General features: G+C 39.8%; 1 non-coding gene across 1 annotated transcript; it reads left to right on the plus strand.

The window, feature by feature from the left end:
• The first annotated feature begins 3,520 nt into the window (after positions 1–3,520).
• Positions 3,521–3,628, plus strand: LOC112773949 (small nucleolar RNA R71). The gene has a single exon (XR_003188468.1). It is a non-coding gene; the product is annotated as a small nucleolar RNA R71 (small nucleolar RNA).
• The last annotated feature ends 1,202 nt before the right edge of the window (positions 3,629–4,830 follow it).

The following is a 4,830-nucleotide window of genomic DNA, read 5'->3' on the forward strand; positions in this document are numbered from 1 at the left end:
CATGAATAGGCTCTCTTGTTTGCTCCATCTTCTTCTTAGTGATGGGCTTGTCCTCATCAATGAGGATATCTCCCTCTATGTCAATCCCAGCTAAATTACAGATGTGGCAAATAAGGTGAGGAAAGGCTAACCTTGCCAAAGTGGAAGGCTTGTCAGCCACCTTGTAGAGTTCTTGAGGTATAATCTCATGAACTTCAACTTCCTCCCCAATCATGATACTATGGATCATGATGGCCCGGTCTACAGTAACTTCAGATCGGTTGCTAGTGGGAATGATTGAGCGTTGAATGAACTCCAACCATCCTCTAGTTACAGGCTTAAGGTCCAGTCTTCTTAGTTGAACCGGTTTGCCTTTTGAGTTAATCTTCCATTGAGCTCCTTCCACACATATGTCCATGAGGACTTGGTCCAACCTTTGATCAAAGTTGACCCTTCTAGTGTAGGGGCGTGCATTTTCTTCCATCATTGGCAAGTTGAATGCCAACCTTACACTTTCCGGACTGAAATCTAAGTATTTCCCCCGAACCAAGGTAAGCCAATTCTTCGGATTCGGGTTCATACTTTGATCATGGTTCCTAGTGATCCATGCGTTTGCATATAACTCTTGAACCATTAGGATCCCAACTTGTTGAATGGGGTTGGTGAGGACTTCCCAACCTCTTCTTTGGATCTCAAGTCGGATCTCCGGATACTCATTCTTCTTGAGCTTGAAAGGAACCTCAGGGATCACTTTCTTCTTGGCCACAACTTCATAGAAGTGGTCTTGATGGACTTTTGAGATGAATCTCTCCATCTTTCATGACTCAGAAGTGGAAGCAATTGCCTTCCCTTTCCTCTTTCTTGAGGTTTCTCTGGTCTTAGGTGCCATCAATGGTTATGGAAAAATAAAAAAATCTATGCTTTTACCACACCAAACTTAGAATGTTTGCTCGTCCTCGAGCAAAAAAAGAGAGAAAAAATGAGAAGAAGAAGAAGAATGGAGGAAAGGGAGAGAGGTGTGTATTCGTCCAAGGGTAAAAAGAAAGGGTTGTGTTGTGTGAAAATGAAGAAGGAATGAGGGGTTTATATAGTGGGGGGAGAGGGGTTAGGGTTCGGCCATTTAGGGTGGGTTTGGGTAGGAATGTGATTTTGAATTTTGAAGGTAGGCGGGGTTTATAGGAAAGTGTGGATGGATGTGAATGGTGAAGAGGTGATGGAGAAGAGAGATTGAGGTGATTGGTGAATGGGTGTTTGGAAAAGAGGGTTATTGGATTATGTGAGGAAGAAGAGAGAAGGTGAGTTGAGGTAGGTGGGGATCCTGTGGGGTCCACAGATCCTGAGGTGATCCTGTGGGGTCCACAGATCTTGAAGTGTCAAGGATTTCACATCCCTGCACCTTTTAGGTGTGTAAAACGCCCTATGTATGCAATCCTGGTGTTTAACGCCAGACTGTTGCCCATTTCTGGCGTTAAACGACACTTTCATGCTTGTTTCTGGTGTTAAACGCCACTTCTATGCTTGTTTCTGGCATTTAACGCCAGCTTTCCTCAAGGTGCAATCTTGGTGTTTAAACGCCAGACTGATGCTTGTTTCTGGCATTTAATGCCAGTTTCATGCTCTGTTCTGGCGTTAAACGCCAGCCAGATGCTCCTTACTGGCGTTTAAATGCCAGTAATCCTTCCTCCAGGGTGTGCTGTTTTTAATGCTGTTTTTAATTTTTTTGTAGTTTTTGTGACTCCACATGATCATCAACCTAATAAAACACGAAAGAAACATGATAATAAAAATAAAATAGATATAATTAAATACATTGGGTTGCCTCCTAACAAGTGCTTCTTTAATGTCAATAGCTTGACAGTGAGCTCTCATGGAGCCTCACAGATGTTCAGAGCATTGTTGAGACCTCCTAACACCAAACTTAGAGTTTGGATATGGGAGTTCAACACCAAACTTAGAGTTTGGTTGTGGCCTCCCAACACCAAACTTAGAGTTTGACTGTGGGGGCTTTGGTTGACTCTGCAGTGAGAGAAGCTTTTTATGCTTCCTCTCCATGGTTACAGAAGGAGATCCTTGAGTTTTAAACACAAGGTTGTCTTCATTCAGTTGAAGGACCAATTCTCCTTTGTTCACATCAATCACAGCTTTTGCTGTGGCTAGGAAGGGTCTTCCAAGGATGATGGATTCATCCTCATCCTTCCCAGTGTCTAGGATTATGAAATCAGCAGGGATGTAAAGGCCTTCAACTTTTACTAACACGTCCTCTACTTGTCCATAAGCCTCTTTCCTTGAGTTATCTGCCATCTCTAATGAGATTCTAGCAACTTGCACCTCAAAGATCCCAAGTTTCTCCATTACAGAGAGTGGCATTAAGTTTATGCCTGACCCCAGGTCACACAGAGCATTCTCAAAGGTCATGGTGCCTATGTTACAGGGTATTAAGAATTTACCAGGATCCTGCTTCTTTTGAGGTAATTTCTGCCTATCCAATGCATTCAGTTCATTGGTGAGCAAGGGAGGTTCATCTTCCCAAGTCTCATTACCAAATAATTTGGCATTTAACTTCATGATTGCACCAAGGTACTTAGCAACTTGCTCTTCAGTAACGTCTTCATTCTCTTCGGAAGAAGAATACTCATCAAAGCTCATGAAGGGCAAGAGTAGGTTCATTGGAATCTCTATGGTCTCTAGATAAGGGAAACTCCTTATTGTTCACTGAACGTCCCAGGAGGTCTTCCTCACTGGGATTCACGTCCTTCTCCTCCCTTGTAGGTTCGACCACACCAAGCAAGGTAATGGCCTTGCACTCTCTTTTTGGATTCTCTTCTGTATTGCTTGGGAGAGTACTAGGAGGAGTTTCAGTGACTCTTTTACTCAGCTGGCCCACTTGTGCCTCCAAATTTCTAATGGAGGACCTTATTTCATTTATGAAACTTAAAGTGGCCTTGGATAGATCAGAGACTATATTTGCTAAGCTAGAGGGACTCTGCTCAGAATTCTCTGTCTATTGCTGAGTGGATGATGGAAAAGGCTTGCTATTGTTAAACCTGTTTCTTCCACCATTATTAAAGCCTTGTTGAGGCTTTTGTTGATCCTTCCATAAGAAATTTGGATGATTTCTCCATGAGGGATTATAGGTGTTTCCATAAGGTTCACCCATGTAATTCACCTCTGCTATTGCAGGGTTCTCAGGATCATAAGCTTCTTCTTCAGAAGATGCCTCTTGAGTACTGTTGGATGCAGCTTGCATTCCATTCAGACTCTGAGAAATCATATTGACTTGCTGAGTCAATATTTTGTTCTAAGCCAATATGGCATTCAGAGCATCAATTTCAAGAACTCCCTTCCTCTGAGGCGTCCCATTACTTACAGGATTCCTCTCAGAAGTGTACATGAACTGGTTATTAGCAACCATGTCAATGAGTTCTTGAGCTTCTGCAGGCGTTTTCTTTAGGTGAATGGATCGACCTGCAGAATGGTCCAGTGACATCTTTGATAACTCAGACATACCATCATAGAATATATCCAGGATGGTCCATTCTGAAAGCATGTCAGAAGGACACTTTTTGGTCAGTTGCTTGTATCTCTCCCAAGCTTCATAGAGGGATTCACCTTCTTTTTGTCTGAAGGTTTGAACATCCACTCTAAGCTTACTAAGCTTTTGAGGAGGAAAGAACTTGGCTAAGAAAGTCGTGACCAGCTTATCCCAAGAGTTTAGGCTATCCTTAGGTTGAGAGTCCAACCATATTCTAGCTCTGTCTCTTACAGCAAACGGGAAAAGCATAAGCCTATAGACCTCGGGATCAACCCCATTAGTCTTAATAGTATCACAGATCTACAAGAATTCAATTAAGAACTGAAAAGTATCTTCTGATGGAAGTCCATGAAACTTGCAGACTGTTGCATCAGAGAAACTAATTGAGGTTTAAGCTCAAAATTGTTTGCTCCAATGGCAGGGATTGAGATGCTTCTTCCATGTAAATTGGAATTTGGTGCAGTAAAGTCACCAAGCATCTTCCTTGCATTGTTATTATTTTCGGCCATGTCTCCTTCTTTTTCGAAAATTTCTGTCAGATTTTCTCCAGAGAGTTGTGCTTTTGCTTCCCTTAGCTTCCTCTTCAGAGTCCTTTTAGGTTTAGGATTGGCTTCAACAAGAATGTTCTTATCCTTGTTCCTGCTCATATGAAAAAGAAGAGAACACAAAAGAAAATATGGAATCCTCTATGTCACAGTATAGAGATTCCTTATGTGAGTATAAGAAAAGAAGAATAGAAGAAGGAGAAGAGAAAAACTCGAACACAAAGAGGAAGATGGGGTTCGAATTTTGGGTGGAAGAGAAGTGTTAGTAGATGAATAAATAAATGGAAGGAGATGAAGAAGAGAAGAATTCGAAAATTAAGTAAAATAAAAATTAAAATTAAAATTTGAAAATTAAAAATTGAAATTAAATTAGATTAAAATTTAAAACAATTAGTTAATTAAAATTGAATTTTGAAAAGAGGGAAGGGATTTTCGAAAATTAGAGAGAGAAAATTAGTTAGGTAGTTTTGAAAAAGATAAGAATTAAACAAAATGATCAGATTAATTGAAAAAGATTTTAAAATCAATTTTGAAAAGATAAGAAGTTAGAAAAGATTTTGAAATTGATTTTGAAAAAGATGTGATTGAAGCTTATTTTGAAAAAGATTTGAAAAAGAAATTTAAAAGATTTGATTTTGAAAATTAAAGCTGATTACTTGACTAACAAGAAACAAAAAGATATGATTTTAAAATTTAAAGATTGAACCTTTCTTACTAAGCAAGTAACAAACTTAATATTTTTGAATCAATCACATTAATTGTTAGTAAGAGTTT

Source organism: Arachis hypogaea, chromosome 18 (assembly GCF_003086295.3).
Source record: "Arachis hypogaea cultivar Tifrunner chromosome 18, arahy.Tifrunner.gnm2.J5K5, whole genome shotgun sequence".
NCBI classification, from domain to species: domain Eukaryota; kingdom Viridiplantae; phylum Streptophyta; class Magnoliopsida; order Fabales; family Fabaceae; genus Arachis; species Arachis hypogaea.